Genomic DNA, 20,362 nt, shown 5'->3' with positions numbered 1-20,362 from the left:
GATTACGTGGTTTCTCTTGTTGGGAACAATCACACTTGCTCTACTGGCTAACAACTTTTCCCATTGTACATTTACGGCACAGACAAAATGACCTTAATTCTATGCAATGGAAATGTATTATTATATAGACACAACAGCTGGGATGGGTGGGGGGTAGTTGTGATTGACAGCCACCACTGCTTGCCAATGGCAGAAATGAGAGGACAAAAATTAATAGTTTGACAGTGAACTTCTACAATTTTAGCTGCAGAAGTCAAGTAAGTCCGAAATCTGTAAATTATCCCTCATCTTCCCTGCCCAGCTGGAATGATCAACAAACTGCTCCACAGCAGTATTACCACTGAAACAGCCAACTTCCCATAAGAGCTCGGTCTCTTATAAACAGTACAGTCACTACATATTTACTAGCATGTTTATTGTTAAATTTGTGCTGCCAGATTAATAAAGTACTGTGTGCTATTTTACTGAGCCAAGATGTAGTCCATATGCTTAATCTGTTAGGACCACACAGACAAAACTACATTAATCGGGGCAATTGTTCCACATGCAGCCCACACAGACCATGTGATTATACCCTAACTATGTACACAGCTCCTAAGAGCTATAACTATGAGGTTGTCCAACAGAAGGTACTGTACTTAGCAACAAGTCTGCTTCAGATGACTTAAAAAGTACGTCCAGTTATAACCATATTTTAGTCATCGATAGTAAAAGTTTTTCTCCACTTATCAGACTTTCTCCCCCTTTAACTTTTCACTCACTCTGAGTTCATTGACAAAATCTGTCTCTAGATAGGGTACAGCCTTTCAGATTAACTGAGAGACCAATTTACAGTTGCCCAAAGAAGTATATGAAGAAGGAAGAGGAAACAGGAGACTAGCTGCTGCGCTATCTCTCATACAAGGTGCACAAAGTGAAAAGGACATCCTGCTTCCCTATCTCTCTGTAGCACACTCTCAACAGCATGGAGCACATTATACAGCAGCACGGGGAAGTGTGGATGTGAATCCAGTACTGTGGTGAGATTCAAAACTTACCACAGCCTTCAGCAGCAGCATTTCTGTTTCTCTAACTATATTCATTTTTAAAATCTTGTCCACTTTGCTGCTACCGTAAATGCAGCAGAATTTCCGTGTGGAGGATCCGCTCAGAAATTCTGTGGCAATTCCGCTCCGTGCGAATCCAGCCTTAAAGATTTCAGTTTGTTTTCTTAATGTAACTGTACAGATAAGCGGTCACACTGAAGGTGGAAATAAATCTGAAATGATTAATCTTTGTCCCATTTTTAACGTGACAAAAACCTGCAATTTAACCGGTGTGTGCAGACTTTTTATACCCAATGTGTCTTTTCTTAATTATATTTTATTTAAAAATATACACGTTTACATGGAGCATTGCTTCTGCATAATTTCCTTAGCCATGTAGGGTTATTTTTCATCTTTTTTCTAGCCTTTTCGATAACTTCATATATGGTTTCTGATTAACAGCTCAGATCTTTCCTATAGTTTTTAGTTAACTTATCGGTTACAGTTCTGTCAAACAAAAGTCAATGTAGCAATTCATGTAACATCAATTTTCAGCAACTACAAACCATACAGGCATACATCTCCACAATCAAAATGAATTAACTACGGACGATCAAAGTTACGTATAAAGCCAAAGTGGATTGTATTAGTTCACAAGGTAGTATACATAATCCCACACAAGAAGGCTTGTCTGTGCATATATCTCCAGACAATATAAATGGCATGATTTCTATTTAAACAGTGTCTTACGCTCTTCTATGGATGCTAATGTTACTAAACAACCAGTGTGGGGGATGAAATATGTACAAATGCTTGCACTTCACATGCCAGCTGGCAATAATATTTCCCAGTACACTGGATAGGAGATGAAGAAGTAAAAGTTGCCATGGAAACTAAATTGATGCATTTGTACAGTCAGTCTAATAAAGCTGTGATAGGACTTTTAGATATAAAAGAGAAACTTCCACTATAAAAATCAATCGTAAAAAAAGAAATCTAGAAAAAAAACCCGGCTGCCATTAATGAAAACTGAAATGGCGCTCACTTGTTTAGAGATTAGACAACATATGATGTATTTGATTCACTGAAACACATCATAAATCTTCCATCTTCAAGTCTAGTTATAAGGCCACTACACATTGAGACAACCTGTGCTTATACGATAGCCAATCTGATAACAGCAAAAGTGGTAAACACTTCATTTAACTATAATTAGGTTTTTGTGCTGAAAAATCCCTCTAAATTGCTGGCTACTAGGGAGCTTTCTTCCTCCTAATTTGCTGTCCACTGCCTCTTGTCAAGTGACATCTGTCTTTAAGCGGAAGACAGGAAATGGAGGAGGTGGTTATCGCATGCTACCTATAGCAGTCAATGGAAGGAATGTTATGTATTCGATTTTGAGAATCTTTCCATTAAGAGTGTAGTATAGTTAGCGGCGTAGGAAGGGGAGTGCGACAGGTGCGGGCCGACCCAGGTGCTATCACTGAGGGGATGACAGCTCAGCTGTAGTCCTGCCCACCCCTGTACTCCTCCCCTCCCCCTGATCAGGGCTAAGGCTGAGAATTGCGGACATTCTCCTCACAGCTATCAGCTCAGGGTGTGTGGTTCTCTGCCTCCGGTCACTGGGGACGGCTGTGGTAGAACTGCCCGCCGAGGTCCGCGGCTCTCTCACACCCCATGTACGTAGCGCTGGGAACCAGATATGGAGAAGCGACTACTCCCACTGCTCTGCCTGACTGCACTGCTGTGTGCAGGGTGGTGTGAGGACAGAGGTGAGAATAGTAATACCTGCAACATTCCTGAATGAGAGTGTAGCAGTTAACAACGGCAGGAGGGCTACTGGCTGGGGATGAGGTGTGTTAAGATGCTACACTAGGATTTGATAGGACAGATTCTTAACTTCCAGAGACTGTTTACCACAACCATACATACCCATACACAGATATCTTCCAATCCTCTCTTTGAGTAGCTGCTGGTCAATCCCTCTTACTGCTAAGAGCTCATGATCTCCTCCACCATCCCCCAGCTCTGTCATACAGCCCTCTGTAATAGTAGTTTTCTCTACTTTGCTATCTGTCTTCCTTACCTGACAGAGAAGTAGCTGAGAAACAACCCTTCAGTTTACTCTGGCAGGGAGAGATTGCTAAATTTTATGATTGATAAAAAACAATCATAAAAAGTAATTTCCAAAAACACATAGCTAAAAAAATATGGCAAAGGTGTACATAGACTTTAACTTTTCTGTAAGGGAACTATAAGACATCATAGAAGTTCTTGTCTGCTGGCATTGTGGTGCAAGAGTTTTTGGCATCTTACCATCTCTCAGACCCATCTGCTACTCCGTGCAAGCTAAGTATCTTGCATATCTTCAGAACCTTATTTTTTATCATTTACACTCTTATCATTTTAAGCTTTTACTTAATTATGGCTTTACATTTTCATACTTTCATATTGAAATAAATCTTTTATTTCTCTTCTAACTGACTTGAGGCATTGATCTGTTCATTAGCATCAGTAGGTCCCCATGCAGTACAGATGTATGCAAGCAATGGCGAGCACCACACAATTCATAGTAATAAACGGCTGCACCTCAAGACTGAACCACAAAAACATACAAAAGAGAAAAAGAATGTGCAGAAATCGCAGACCATAAGGACCATACACAATAATATAAAAGTCCAAAATGTTTATTTAAAAACCATATATTGGTTAAAACCACTTTGCAACACAAATATAGCATTAACCACCGATGCTGTGATGAAACACACACATCCATCATATACCCCCATGCAGGGTTAGGGCTTATCCAGACTGCCATAGGCGCAGCTACGCACGGAGTATAGTTTCAGCTGAAGAAGGGGAATCCCTTTCCATTCGCCGTCTTTTCAAACTCTGCGACAGAGCACAGGAAATTAGAAATTACAGCAGGAAGACAGGTGCTGCCCAATCTTCTCCTCACGTAGTTTAATACGCAAGTGCAAAAAAGAATGCAGCAAGCTCTATTTTGCGGAAGACCCCTTTGTTCGCTATGGGCGGGTAATCAAGATCGCCCATATGCAATTATCCGCTGTTGTGAAACGACAGCATGGGAAATATAAACACTTTAAAAAAAAACTGGAGGACTGTGTGACGAGTGTGAGATACGCTGTGATGCACAGTACAATTTTGCTGTCATACGCGGCAATAGGCCGAGTCACCAGCGGCTCCACCCATGCAGAGTTTTACGCATACAGCCATGTGAGCCCGGCCTAATAAAGATTTTTGTACTTTTATACTATTGTGTATGTTATTTATGGTCGGTTATTTTTGCACACTCTTTTTCTCTTTGTACATTTTCAAGGTCCCCATGTAGTGTTACAGAACAGGGAGGAGGGAGAGAGAAGTAGAGAGACTTATTGTGCTTTCTGACACTAATAAGTGATTTGGTGTTACAACTACTGCAAATCACATATACATTGCTCAGTAGTGCTGTACACTGTCCTTCATGGTGATGTTATGTTTGTGTACTACAGAGAGCAGAATCTGCAGTTTTCTCCATATGAAGTATATGGGAACCTCCACCCAGCTCGGGGAGACAGAAAATTAAATAAACAGCCTGCAGAGTGGAGACCTACTGAAAAAGCAGGCAACAAGTTACATCATGGTCAGAAGTGTCATGTTTCAGTCAGCACTGAATTCAGTTAATTATTTGCCAGCACACCTAGTTTTTGTAGGTTCTAGCCAAACTTGCCAAGGTTAACCTCTCCTGTGTTTTCTAGTCTAGGTTAATTAGTCCTGCAGGTGTCTGAGAGGTGCGGCAGGTGACTGACATGTCTGTCAGCCAATCGGCTTCTCCCTCCTCGCTATAAGATCTAGCGCTTCCTGCCTGGGAGTTGCCAATTCATTTCCAGTGATCCCTGAGCAGTCAGCCTGCTGAGGGCTGCTGTGTGTCTGGCTCCAGTACTTTGGTTTGTTCCCTGTGTGTGCCTATTGTTTGTATGTTCTTGTTCTGTTTATTTCCGTGCACTGTACCCCGTGTGTTCAGGACTCCCTGGTAGGGATTTGTAGTGGCCTAGGTACGAGTGTGGGTCCGCACCTGTCAGAAGCGATCGGACCGCTGATTCGGCAGGGCTCCCTCCCGGGATAGGGGTCTGCGGGGAAAGGTTTTCCCTTAGTTCATTTTGCAATGTCGCTGCACGGTAGAGATATACAGACCTTCCTGCAGAGGTGCTCTCTGTCCGTTCTGCATCTAACCACCTGTACCAGCGCTTTCCCGCATCCGCCTTGGCTGCCCACCGTACCCTGTTTATGTTGGCAGTCCAGGACGAACTGACAAGAAGTGGTGTAATTTCTCATGTAAACACACATGGCAGCTAATTCTGAAAGGTCTTCTGAAAGAACGGATATACTTTACCACACTTGCTTTTATGGGATTTACCCTAAAAACTGCCTTCTTATTGAAATGTACTTGTTAGAAGAAAATACTTTCACAGAAATAGAAATCTCTTATATTTAAAACATAATTTTTAATAATAAATTGTTAAAAACTCCAGGACTAAGAACGAACACATATATACTTATGATAGATTACTCCTATATGTGCATTTGTAGGGACCAATCACCCTATTTCAGGGATAATTTCTACTCCAGAGAAACAGACTAAAGCTCCCTTCAGACGGAACGAGTGTTGGGTAAATGATGCCCGATATGCGTCCCCGCACATACAAGCTCCTGTGCTGCTGCACAGGAGCTACTATCGTTGGCTCACAGCGGGGAGGGTGGAGGGGGTTTCTCTCTTGCGCTCCCCCACCCTGCTCCATTGACATAACAAAGCGGCCGTTCAGTACTGAACGGCTGCTCTTTACACTGAGAGATCAGCTGATCGTCCATCGTTTATGCTGCATAAACGATGGACGATGAGCTGATCGCTGATCGCTCAGTGTAAATAGCAGCTGTTCAGTACTGAATGGCCACTATGTTATTTCAATGAAGAGAGGCGGGCAAGCACGAAGAGAGAAATCCCCTGCAGCTGCCCCGCCCCCCTGCTGGTTGCTTTGTGAGCGAGCCAGCGCTACTAGCTCCTGTGCAACAGCATGGGAGCGAGGATAAACAGGGATGAATGCCCGACACTTGTCCCATCTAAATGGAGCATAGAGCTGTATCTATTCGCCAAGTAAGTCTATCCGTCCATTCATACAAACAGAGGGCACTTCAAATAGAAGATGGTGGGTCAGCGTCCCTAATCTAAGAATAGGACAAGCCTTTATGCTGCTAGTCTGTTTAAATTATTTAATTACAACAGTCATATTAGTATTATATCACTGACCCCAGATGTATTGGATCAAACTAGAGCGTTGCAGAATATTAGAGACAGACGCCTCACTCAAAATAACTTAGCAGTCCTATGTTGCCAATATCAATTGCTGGTTAAGGATACAGACTCAATATATCCAGCCTCCAAGTACAGGACTCTAGAGATAAGGCTATGCTTGCTCAAATTCTTCGATGCATTAATTATGTTTCTCCAATATAGTTGTTCAACGCATTTCCCTGATCACACAGTTCATGAGGAGCCTAAATCATTAGAGAACTAATATCAAAACCAGGGTCTAGGGAATAAAGAGCTTATTCCACCCTATATGTAAATGTACAAACCTGGATATCTGCATCAAATGTAGGATCTACCTATAGCAAAAGGTCAATCCTTGCCCAAGGGTCTGTATAACACTACCTGAAGTCAATACCCCAGATCTCCCTGCCTAGCAAACAGAAAGAAAGTAGTGTAGCCAGTAGCCCTGATGGTGGACTAGCAGTGGACTATGTTAGAGAAAATGAGGGGGACAAGCAAACGTAACTAATGTTAATAATTAGAGATGAGCGAACGTACTCGGTAAGGCCGATTTCGCAATCGAGCATCGCGATTTTCGAGTACTTCACTACTCGGGTGAAAAGTACTCGGGGGCGCTGTGGGGCGGGGGGAGGCGTGGTGGAGCGGGGAATAGCAGCGCGGAACAGGTGGGAGCTCTCTCTCTCCCTCTCCCCCCCCCCCCCACTCCCCTCTGCAACCCCCCGCTCACCCACAGCGCCCCCGAGTACTTTTCACCCGAGTAGTGAAGTACTCGAAAATCGCGGTGCTCGATTGCGAAATCGGCCTTACCGAGTATGTTCGCTCATCTCTATTAATAATCCATTTGGAAATTCAGCTATTGAGATATCATGTTCATTTCCTAAAATGACTCTTCTCTGTAGTCTTCAATTGTTCTTCTTGTCCAAAAATACTGGAACCACTGATGGAAACAGCCTTAAAATGATGACACCGTTTATAGGTTCACATCGTTTGCCAATAAACCATCAGTAAGAACTAGTTTAAATCAAATACTTACACTGCAGTTTATGACTGACCTGAGCTGCTTTCTGCAGTCTATGAAGGATTTCGTAAAGGTTTATGGATTTTTTCAGATCAAGTGAAAATGTAAATTTGCATTTAAACACCAGAGGGCACTAAAGTAAGCGGAATGCAAAATATCACATTACTGTAACAAATCAAGCTGAAAAAACATAGCACAAGCCTTTCAAGATAAAAAGCCTAAATCATGAGAAGATCTTTTTTTCCACTAAATGATTGATGGGCAATTGTCACTGAACTGCTGCGGCAAGCCGGAGGGCACCGAGTATTAGAACACGTGAGCTGGTATGAATTCAATACAGGGAAATCTTGCTACATACTAGCGCACATACAATTATCACTCTTAGGCCGGCCTCACATGAACGTATTTGAATTGCGTATTACACCGTTTCTCTCACATTTGCGTATATGCACTGCGTATTACGAGTGAGAGAGCACATTGTTCTCTATGGGCACGTAATCAACGTCTTCATACGTAATTACATTGCGTATGGGTGGCGTTGATATGCGCCATTGCGAAGCAACAAAGCGAGAAATTGAAACAAAAAAATAAAAACAGGAAGACTGCGCATGACAGCGTGCGTGAAATACAATGATATGCGCAGTACAAAATCGCTGCCATACTCAGTGATATGCCCGCTCACCGCCAGCTCCCCAGCGGTAAAACCCTGCGTGACTCATGTAGCGTTTTACGCATACGGTTGTGTGAGTCAGCCTAAATTATCCGTGACTTGTGAATTTATTTGCATATTGTCCAATATACTTTGGGGATTCTATTTATGAAAAGATCTACAAAATGTACAATACAGAAAGAAAATTGCAACATTTATTATAAGAAATGTATGGAAATCTGAAATCTCAATAGTGCAGCATGCCGACCAGCATATGGACTGCGCCGCGACCACACCGTCTTTATTTAGTCTTTGGAACATCAAATTTTCACCCACAATTTCCACTCAAGCTGAAAATAACATGTTTCACAGACAAACTCCACAAACAGTGCAGTGCTGGAATGTGACGGTCAGGCTGCGCCTTCCCAGCATCCGTGAACCAGTCTATGGCCTGCAGACACTGGGCAGAACCACGGACTTGCATCAGGGCTCCTGCAGACGAGCGGAGGGGTACATACGCTCATGATAGCATGACGTAATAGCGCTGTGAAGCGAGCCCTATCGCACGCGTATCCGCGCATTTTACTTTACGTTTCTGCGCTGCTGAGACCGCTCACATCAGTACGGACACACCCGCACCGTGGTTGAACTGGCTGTGCAGCCTAATTAGTCCCTGGTGTTATCGATTAACACCGCAAAATCACACTAAATTGCTCCTATGGTGTGGGCACAAAAATAGAGCACGTTGCGTATATTTTTATGCACGTGAAAATTGAGCGCAAAATGCACAGAATGGGAACGCAGAATGGGAGTGCAAAATCCTCTGCAGAAGCCCTTAGTCAAAAGGAGACCAAAAGGTGCAAACAGAGCCCACAGCTTGCACCTTTTATCGCCATTTGACTAATGCAAGTTTAGGGTTTCATCCGGGGTTTTGTCTGAATTATGTTTTTGCATTTCAGATGCAACCCTGGTTCAGAAAAGATAACGTCTCTCGTTAGGGAGAGCACCAAATCTCGCGCAATTGTCTCGTCGGTGTGAAGCTGGCTTTATGGATAGCTATTGGTAACTTCTTATCTGTGGTTTGTAAATCTACAGTTTCTCTTTCACCGTTGCTATCACTGAATCATGATGTGTTTCCCTATAAATACAGAATAGTTATTATTACTCATGAACTCATAAACAGCATCATGAACTAAAATAGCTATATATTGGAGAAAACCCAATCCCCCCTCTATTTCTGAAATGTTATCCTGTGTTAATGAAAACTAGAGATGAGCGAGCGTACTCGGAAAAGCTCTACTCGCTCGAGTAATGTGCTTTATCCGAGTATCGCTGTGCTCAGGTCTGAAGATTCGGGTGCCGCTGCGGCTGACAGGTGAGTCACAGCGGGGAGCAGGGGAGAGCGGGCGGGAGAGAGGGAGAGAAAGATCTCCCCTCCGTTCCTCCCCGCTCTCCCCTGCAGCTCCCCGCTCCGTGCCGGCACCCGAATCTTCAGGGACGAGCACAGCGATACTCGGATAAAGCAAATTACTCGAGCGAGTAGTGCTTATCCGAGTACGCTCGCTCATCTCTAATGAAAACGGATTAATCTGAAAAAATCATAGCATACAGATGGAATGATTCCCACTGCCCCTAAAGTTTCTTAAAAATTGGGAAATTCGGCTCAATTCCCCTTATAACAAAGTATGTCTCTGCAAATAAAACTCAGAATTAGGCCGCTTTCACATAGTGGGCATTCCCTCGGAACACCTTGCCCATTGTTTTAAATGGGGCCAGAAAAAACATTGCACGCCATGTGATACAAGGATTCCCATTGAAAACAATTGGAAACACTTGCCGTTTCTCCTCCGCATTGATACAAAAAAGCCTTGCATCGGCGATAGAATGGCAAGAGTGCGATATAATGGCAGGTTTCACAGTTTGACATTAGCCTTATGGTGGTTTTACACCTGCATTCGAGGTTCTGCTTTCCTGCTCCACTCAGGGAGCAGGAAAGAGGAGTCCCCTCAGCCGTACGGATTTGTCTCAGGACAGAATCGAACAGCACAAACAGATCCCATTGACTATAATGGGTCCGATCGGTTCCAGCTCAGGTTCCGGATCTGCAACGGCTCTGCATCCAACGGTCTGTTACCAATCACTAAAGAGCTTATGCAATATTCAATTGTAGGATGATGTGTGTTTTTCTGATTCTAAATAAGCCCCATTATAATTGTCCCTTTATATATACTTCGGCATATATATTTGTTCTTCTATTTTACGTCTTCTATATACGATGCATGTATATTTAATATGCATACAATATTTATGCAAGTATGTTCTATTGTCCCTCCATTTTACAATGTTAATAAAAATAATGTCCTAATAAACCATAAAAATATGTCAAATAATTTCAATAGGTGAACTAATTTCGCACCCACCATCCATCCATTGTACTGCAGATTGTAACCTACTCAGCTCAAGCTGCAGTATGCTAAAATGAAATTAACTTAGACTCTTCACGTCATATTGATCGAGACAGAAGCCCAAGAAAGGAAAACCATGTGTAAAACATTTGTCAATTACCCCTAATAATGTACAAGAGCTCTTCACTCCAGGAACGGCCATCAGATATCTTGCCGACTGCATTTGCTGGGATGAAACGTTGCTGCTGTTCGGTATGCTTTGCTGGGCACAATAAAAATGGATCGCTAGAGGAGGCTGCCCGCAGGATTCTGGATGTTAAATTCCCAGCATATCACCTGCCAACACCTTTGAATTAGCAAATAGTCCGACCAAAGATGTCATTGTGAAGATGATCTGTGGAATGTTTTCATACGGTAAACGACAGGTTTTTAAGTTAGAGTATGTACAAAAAGATAAAATCCTCAGTGCTTAAAGGGGTTGTCTCGCGGCAAACATCAAAATTTTACATTACCCCATTCCCCCTGTTACCCCCCTGGCATAAAATAGCAATTTAAAGAGGTTTTTAAGCCGCTTGCTACTCACCGATCCGACGAAATAAGGAGTTATAAAAATCTTCTCCCTAAGATGGCCGCCGGTCCTTTCCCAGGGATGCACTGCGGTTTTCTCCCATGGTGCACCGCGGGTCTTCTCCCATGGTGCACCATGGGCTCTGTGCGGTCCATTGCCGATTCCAGCCTCCTGATTGGCTGGAATCGGCACACGTGACGGGGCGGAGCTACGATGACGGCGCGGTGACCAGCTCTCCGGCACGAGCGGCCCCATTCACCAGGCAGAAGACCGCACAGCGCAAGCGCGTCTAAAAACGTCAGAAGACATCAGAATTAGACGGCACCATGGAGACAGGGACGCCAGCAACGGAGCAGGTAAGTGAATAACTTCTGTATGGCTCATATTTAATGCACAATGTACATTACAAAGTGCATTAATATGGCCATACAGAAGTGTATAACCCCACTTGCTGCCGCGGGACAACCCCTTTAATAACTGCACGACACTGACTGTTGTCAGAGTGCTGGTCATGTGACCTGAAGAAAAGTGAGAATACACGGCCTGCAGGGGGTGAGCTACAGAACTGGGTTCTTCACAGCAGAACTCAGTGATACTATGATGGATTTCACTACCAACCAAATAACCTGCTATTTTTAAGGCGGCCGTACACTTTAGAAAGCTGTCAGTTGAATGTTTCTCCATACACGTACATGCTCGGCTCAGGCAAGTATAAGTTGTTGGGGAATAAGCTGCTGATAGACCACTCTAGTGGTGGCTTATTCCCTGCATGCATAAATGATGGCAGGGATGTGTTAAAAATCCAACATGCATGAATTTTCCTTCCCCGAACATCTGTCATTCGGGGAGAGTCTGAACACTCCTATACACATTATATATTTGTCTAGTCCCACCAAAATCTGCCGGTTTAGCTGACTTTCATCTAATCTGTATGGATAACATTAATCCAATCCCTGTGCTTTCACTTCTGTCTTTAGAGCAAAAAGATCATACAAAAAGTTTATATTTTTAAATAATGTTAAATAAACAAAGTTTCTAAAAAAAAACAAACATCTCATATTAAAAAAGAAAGGTAAAAGGAATTTTATCAGATTTTCGATATTAAGCTTCCACTATAGTGGTTATTTAACACCTTTATTGTACCTTGAGTCACAGAAGTGGTCACTGGAGCCCCCCAAGTCCCACCATTGTTTAATTATGCACGCCCCCTGAATTGCTTGGCCACCTCCTCTTGCCGCCAGCGTAAGCTGCGGGGAAATCCCATGATACTTCAGTGCACGTCTCTGACAAAGGACCACACAGCAAAAGAGCGGGATTTGACTGCGATTTGCTCCGACATTGGCAGCCGATGGTGGCAGCCAAACATTGCAAGGGGTGTGCGCAATTACAGGATAGTGTGACTTGGGGCTCCAGCTGCTTGCCTTCATGATTTGAAGAGAGTCAATTTGCATAGAGGGCATCATGAAATAAAAGTTTTTGCATCAACACACATTCTACAGATTTTTATACACATATGTCCAGAGTGTGTTGAATGTGCCCCAAACTGCTACAGTGGAAGCTTATTATTGAAAAATGTGATAATAGAATCCATCTTAAAAAAACTGTCCAGGATCAAAAAAACCATGGCTACTTTCTTCCAAGAACGGCTCCACCATGGTCTACTGGTCAGGTGAGAAATTGCTGGCCAGCCACAATAACTTCAATGGTGCTGAGCTACAATACCAGACACAGCCCATGGACTACCTCTGGAAGAAAGCAGACATATTTTTTAACCCTGGACAACTCGTTTAAAGGGACTGTCCAGAAATAGAATAGAATGGCGGCTATCCGTGCAACAAATGGAAATGTGTCTTAGGACAGGTAGTTCATGTGTAGCCTGGAAGAGGAAAGGGCACGACCGGAGCCGGAGCCTAACGCTTTACTGTTCCAAAAAGTGCAGCATTGGGCTCTGGACTGACCCCCTTCTCCTTCAATGCTCCTGCCGGTGTACTATTAGGCTCCACCCCATACCCACAGTCCCGCCCCTTCCCTCTCCAGTCTTCATATAAATGATCCTGTCCTAGGATGGGTTTTCATAGGCTGGACTGGTAACAGCCATTTATACCATTCCCATGCAATCCCTTCAAATCCTCTTTGACTCCCATTGATTTATTATATTCATTAAAATCGAAATCCCTGAAACTGAACTTCATGACAGTTATGGCCAGATATAAAGCAGACACTATTGCAGGAGTGAAAACCTTGGCCTGTGGCTAGATACACTAGCGCAAAACTTGCGCGAGTTTTGTGCGTTGCGAGACACACAAAACTCACATGAATGGAGTCATACACAGGAAGGATTTTTTTCCTCACAATGATGCTGTGAGATAGAAAATGGCTGCATGTCCTATTTTTTTGCATTCCTCAGAACGCATCCACGGGTAGAACGCATGTTGATAAGCGCGATATCGGTCCGGGCTTCTTGGCCTGATATCAAGTTCACCCGTGTGAATGCAGCCTAAAAGGGTTTCCCACAAAAGTGTTGTATAATGTCTTAATACGGTGAATGCGCAAGTAGAGCCTTTTCTCAACAGGCAAAAGGGAAAAAACGGATATGTGTGGTGTGTCTATGGACAAAGACAAGACAAAAACATCTGCAGGACTGACCCAAAAAACGACCTCCTAGATACAACTTTCCCAAAGTCTGACAGTAGATAAGCTAAGAAAAGTTTACACAGACTGTTAATTGCAATAATATGTAACAGGAGACCCCATAGTGCCCCTTCTTCACTCGGTTGTCGCTGTTTTGTTGGGCTAGTATAACATTCACAAAAGCATCCCAAATATATAAATATGTACATCTGTTCTGCCATAGAGCCTTCACCTGGCCAGACACTGTAAACTAGTTAACTAAGGGACAGTACTTCTGCCAAATGTTTTGTGTACGGGTCACACCCCTCTATCTGGCCACAAATTGGAGACCTGTCTGCAAGTCCAGGACTTTATTGCCTTAGGACTTCAATCAGGAGTAATCAAAAGGAAGAAGAGAACTGAACCACAGACTTTCTTGGGAGGCAAAAAAAAATTAATGTTTATTTTGTTTTACATGGGTCTCCATAGTTGTCTACTGTAACGGTAGTGCTATTTCAGACGAGCTGTCTATTTTGAGGCTAAAATAATAAAAAGTATAGAAAATAGAGATGAGCGAACGTACTCGTCCGAGCTTGATATTCGTGCGAATATTAGGGTGTTCGGGATGTTCGTTATTCGTAACGAGCACCACGCGGTATTCGGGTTACTTTCACTTCCTTCCCTGAGACGTTAGCGCGCTTTTCTGGCCAATTGAAAGACAGGGAAGGCATTACAACTTCCCCCTGTGACGTTCAAGCCCTATACCACCCCCCTGCTGTGAGTGGCTGGGAAGATCAGATGTCACCCGAATATAAAAGTCGGCCCCTCCCGCGGCTCGCCTCAGATGCCTTGTGAGTTAGATGAGGGACAGTGCTGCTGGTACCGGAGCTGCTGTAGGGAGAGAAATAGCAGTTAGTGTAGGCTTCAAGACCCCCCAAAGGTCCTTATTAGGGCCAGTAATACCTGTGTGTTGGCTGCTGTTAGCAGTGACTTTTTTTTTTTTTTCTCAAAATCGCCTCTGCAGAGCGTTGCACCCGGCATTAGGGACAGAAGTGCTGCATAGGCAGGGAGAGTGTTAAGAGTGAGTGTAGCCTTCAAGAACCTCAACGGTCCTTTCTAGGGCCATATTTAACCGTGTGCAGTACTGTGCTGGCTGCTGTTAGCTGTGCTGCATTTTTTTTTTCTTCTCAAAATCGCCTCTGCAGAGCATTGCACCCTCCATTGATACTACAGGGAAAGAATTGTGTAGGCAGGGCCACAACACAGTTATTATTCATTGAATATACGCAGTGGGTCCTTTTGGTGTAAAAAAAAGGGAAACGAAATCTATTTGTCCTGCCTCTGTCCGCCCTAAGGGCTGTGGACACGTGTGAGCTGCGTGTACAACGTTAAAAAATCAGACGCACCCAGCTACGGTTTACTGCTGGCTTCGCCATTTGCTTTCCTTAATTGGGAAAAAAATACCTGCTCTGCCAGAGTTAATAACTCTGCTACCCTCAAGTTCTGTGACACATTAGCAGGGCCACAGCACAGTTATTAAACTTCTCATGTTCATTGAATATACGCAGTGGGTCCTTTTGGTATAAAAAAAGGGAAAAGAAATCTATTTGTCCTGCCTCTGTCCGTCCTAAGGGCTGTGGACACTGGGTCGTGCGGGGGGGGGGGGGGGGGGGTTGGGCAGCATGTAACCCAGGAGAAGTGGCAGTGGAGTGTCATGCAGGCAGTGATTGTGCTTTGTTGGAGGTAGTGTGGTGCTTAGCTAAGGTATCCATTGCTAATGAGGGCTTTTCAGAAGTAAAAGTTGTTGGGAGGGGGGGGGGGCCCACTCTTGCCGCTATTGTGGCTTAATAGTGGGACCTGTGAACTTGAGATGCAGCCCAACATGTAGCCCCTCGCCTGCCCTATCCGTTGCTGTGTCGTTCCCATCACTTTCTTGAATTGCCCAGATTTTCACACATGAAAACCTTAGCGAGCATCGGCGAAATACAAAAATGCTCGGGTCGCCCATTGACTTCAATGGGGTTCGTTATTCGAAACGAACCCTCGAACATCGCGGGAAGTTCGTTTCGAATAACGAACACCCGAGCATTTTGGTGTTCGCTCATCTCTAATAGAAAATAATAAATATAAAATACAAGTTTACAGAATAAAAACATATGTAACAATAATACACAGAAGAAAGGAGCCATCTATTGTGGCCCAATGTCCATGGGCAAATGTGAATTGCGGGGCACCCGCGGATGATCCGCAGTTCAAGCCACCCATAGGAAAACATGGGCGCCAACAGCTGAATAAAAACATGCAGATTTGTTTTGCGGGCCTTTCGGTCTGGACAACAAATCACAGCACGCTCCATTTTGTTGCAGTTCTTGCACGGACAGCTTCCATCAAAGTCAATGGAAGCCGTTGGATCCACAGCCCATACACAATCGTATTGCAGGCAGCATTGGATTCCGCTGCGGGCTCCCGCATGCGGAATCTGACCCGCCCGTGGACATGAGGCCTAAGTTAAAGGGGTTGTCCCGCGCCGAAACGGGTTTTTTTTTTTTTCAATAGGCCCCCCGTTCGGCGCGAGACAAACCCGATGCAGGGGTAAAAAAAACAAACCGGATAGTACTTACCCGAATCCCCGCGCTGCGGCGACTTCTTACTTACCTTGCGAAGATGGCTGCCGGGATCTTCACCCACGGTGGACCGCAGGTCTTCTCCCATGGTGCACCATGGGCTCTGTGCGTTCCATTGCCGATTCCAGCCTCCTGATTGGCTGGAATCGGCACACGTGACGGGGCGGAGCTACGAGGAGCAGCTCTCCAGCACGAGCGGCCCCATTCAGAAGGGAGAAGACCGGACTGCGCAAGCGCATCTAATCTGGCGATTAGACGCTGAAATTAGACGGCACCATGGAGACGAGGACGCTAGCAATGGAACAGGTAAGTGAATAACTTCTGTATGGCTCATAATTAATGCACGATGTACATTACAAAGTGCATTAATATGGCCATACAGAAATGCTGAACCCCACTTGCTTTCGCGGGACAACCCCTTTAATGATTAGCTCCCAGGTAATTCAGCACCCTATATTAATGGATCGGATCTAATGTTCTTCACTTTTTGCTATTGTAGCCTAAGGAAGGACAACTCGTCTGTTACAGTAAAGAACTACTGAAACCCATGTGAAACAAAATAAAGATATTTGAATTTTAATTGCACGTCTGTGGCGCCGGTCTCTTCTTCCTTCGGATTATGTAAGATGTTTTGTGTATTTGCTGTACAAGAAAAAAATGTCTGCAAAATGTAAACCAAGGATAGATCCGTAGGTCCTTCACAAGTAAATAAAAGCAGACGTACTCTCCTGGGAGTTGTATTAAACACTTACCGCATTCTGCAACAAGAACAGTACGGCTCTAATTCATACATGTTACATTCCATGCAACAATACAGAATACTGACACTTCATCTGCAGCGCTGCGCAACGGAACGGAGTCACCTCCGAATGAACTTAGCATCAGTAAAAGAGCTCCAGGGCAATGGACTCTACCTCTCCGGGCAAACATGTGCCAACTTCTCAGAAAATGCCAATAGAATAAGTTAGAGGGCTTATAAAGACATTAATGTGGCAGATTTATCAAGCGTCTATCAGCACAATTGTTTTTGTTGCCCTTAACAACCAATCAGAGCTCAGCTTTTATTTTACCTTAAAAAATGACAGCTGAGCTCTGATAGGCTGCTAGGGGAAACAAAGACGGTTTTAGTGTTGGACAGTTTTTAGAAATGTCCGGTAGTTAAAGTGGCGCAGCATGCTGCACTGTTTCATCCGGTAGTTAAAGTGGCGCAGTATGCTGCACTGTTTCATCCGGTAGTTAAAGTGGCGCAGCATGCTGCACTGTTTCATCCGGTAGTTAAAGTGGTGCAGCATGCTGCACTGTTTCATCCGGTAGTTAAAGTGGTGCAGCATGCTGTACTGTTGTGTCCGGTAGTTAAAGTGGCGCAGCATGCTGTACTGTTTCATCTGGTAGTTAAAGTGGTGCAGCATGCTGTACTGTTTTGTCCGGTAGTTAAAGTGGTGCAGCATGCTGTACTGTTTTGTCCGGTAGTTAAATGGAATTCAGTGACGGAGGTTCAGAATGCTGGTGGGAGTCGATCGCATGCTCATACTTACCTATTGCATTAGGCAATGAATATGCATGCTCCAAAATTAGTCCACACAGCTACACAAAATGCTAGCACCACTTGTCGAGTCAACAAGATGCCTTACTCCTGGTAACACAGGCATACCCTTAATCCGTCAGTGAATTAAACAGGGAAACATCTAGCACGTTGGCATTCAAAGGGTTAACATGGGTGCTGTAGGCTATATGTTTCCTCTTTAATGTTGTGAGTAGGTTTAGAGGAGCAAGGTGCAAACATACTAATTGTAAGATTTACCGTATTTTTTAGACTATAAGACGCACCCCAGGTTCATCAGTAAACAGGAAAAGGTGTTCCATACAAATTTAAATGTCTCTGGAGGTCAAGCGAACTGGAGGGGCGACAGTCATTAGCTTTGGTATTCTAATATAGAAAAGTGGGATAATGGTTAAAGATTACCTGTACTTTCACTTCGGGCGCTCCTACTTTGTAGGCCATTTTTGGTTCCCTTCAGCAACTGAAGACGGGTCTGTGCTATCCACAGGACGTAAGTTTACAGCCTGTTGCGTGACCTACCATGCACCCGAGAGGTAAACTTATGTCCTGTGGCGTTATGGGGTTAATCAGAGGACACATATTTGGTATTGTTGTGTACAGGATTAGTTTTTTTTGCATAAATTTGTTTTATAAAATGTATTACATTGAATTAGACAGAAAAAGAAAGGAAGAAAATTTGAATGTCATACTATTTTTGACTATTCTTCTCTATATAAAAATTAAAAGATACTAGCCGTGTCCTGGTACCGTAAGAAAACACAATCTGTGCTACAAAAACAGGCATCAAATAAAATACATTAACCCTTAGAATGTATTGTTTTGAAAATAGGAAATTTAGATGTGGATATTTAGGTATCAGAGGTCTTGGTTCCTAAGGTCTCCCTCACACAGACTTTTTTACTGTGATTAGCGCGGCCCTTTCAGCACTGCGCTAATTGCGGTTTAACACTCTCATTGTTTTCAATGGGACCGCTCAGACAGTCGCCAGGTCGCAGCACCTTTGAGCGCTGCGATTTTCGAACGATGTTTATTCTACTTTTGAGCGTTTAGCGCTCATCAATTTAAATCGCAGAGCTTACCACAATGCCCGTGTAGGGGAGGCCTAAGGGGTTAAAGTTTTGGAGGATTTGAGTAGACAGAAATATAATTTTGCGGGAAAAAATGTGATTGTTCTCAGTAAGAGAAACCAAGTAATTCTGTAGATATGATACGTTTTAGTGGCTAACAAAAAAAGATATTATAGCTAGCTTTCCAACCTACTTAGGGATCTTCCTCAGGTTTAATAGAATAGATCCGAATAAGCATACATATATACACACGTGTGCATACACATATGAAAAGGCACATACATGATGTGATTAATTTGCACTTAAAGCTATACCAGAACAGGATGATTAGAGGAGTAAATACTTAATTAGTCCACTGATAAGGGATGTGAAAGTTTTATGGTCTCTAAACTGGTGTTAGGGGGTCATCAGGCCTGCGTGTTATCTCTGCTATAGATTTCTCATAATCTCCACTGATGCATGAATCCACTTCCAATGTTGATTCCAGTCTTGATAGTGTCAAAGATGGTTATAAACGTGTACTCCCGAATTCTTCTATGATATTGAGATTTGAAGTGGCCTTTTATTATAGTAACTTTCATATGTTCTATGTTATGTCTGTGGCTAGAAAAATGCTCAGCCACAGGTACTTCTGTCTCTCTTTAATTGTGTGGCGGTGAGACCTCATCCTGGCTTTCAGTTTTTGTCCTGTTTCTCCAACATAAAGACCCTCAAGATGACATTCACTGTACAGGATCAGGTACACAACATTGGACGTGGAACATGTGAATGTCCCAGGGATCTTATAGTCCTGCTGTGTGTTGGGGATTTGTATCCTGTCCATGGTCCGTACATGTGAGCAGGTCTTACAGCTCCTTACATTGCAGGGATAAGTTCCTTTTTGTGTGTCGAAGGGCAATTCACTCTTGGTTATAAAGTTCCTCAAATTTGGAAGTTGCTTGTAACATAGGAGGGGCGGGTCTGGGAATATGGTTTTCAGGCTGTCATTCTTGTGTAGGGTATGATGGGGTTTCTTTGCCTTCAAAAAGGCATCATATCTACAAGATTACTTGGTTTCTCTTGCTGAGAACAATCACATTTTGCTCTACTGGCTAACACCGTACCAAACTCTTTTCTTTTTGCAGGAAAGAGTCAGCATAACTTCTTGATTTACATCCCTGCTCACTTTTTGCATGAGTCTGGAGAGAGGTCTCAGTCAGTGACAGCCCTCCCTCCTGTATTGAGATGGCTGTCAGTGCGCTGATGACAGTACACCGAGCAGCTCGTTCATTGATCTGTTAGGAACGGGAGCAGAAACAGGATACTTCATGTAGCAGCCAGTTATTGGCAGCATCATATGTGATTTCCCACCAGCAGAGGCCATTTTGCAGAAGTGAACTGGAGCTGAGTAAACATGAGATTGGGAAGGCCTTCTTGTGACTGATAAGGTACAACAAATGTCCTGCTATGACTACTGGGGGGAAATGAGATAGACCCTGCTGTGACAGGGCAACATCATCTAGGCCA

At 43.7% G+C, this 20,362-nt stretch overlaps 1 protein-coding gene across 2 annotated transcripts in view; it reads right to left on the bottom strand.

Annotated features, from left to right (window-relative positions):
* Positions 1–20,362, bottom strand: part of TTC28 (tetratricopeptide repeat domain 28) — a 543,332-nt gene that overhangs the window by 463,661 nt on the left and 59,309 nt on the right. The window lies entirely within an intron of this gene.

The sequence above is a fragment of the Eleutherodactylus coqui genome, chromosome 5, assembly GCF_035609145.1.
Source record: "Eleutherodactylus coqui strain aEleCoq1 chromosome 5, aEleCoq1.hap1, whole genome shotgun sequence".
Classification (NCBI taxonomy): Eukaryota; Metazoa; Chordata; class Amphibia; order Anura; family Eleutherodactylidae; genus Eleutherodactylus; species Eleutherodactylus coqui.
The sequence above is the reverse complement of the archived record's forward strand: the minus strand, read 5'-3'. Positions and strand labels throughout refer to the sequence as shown.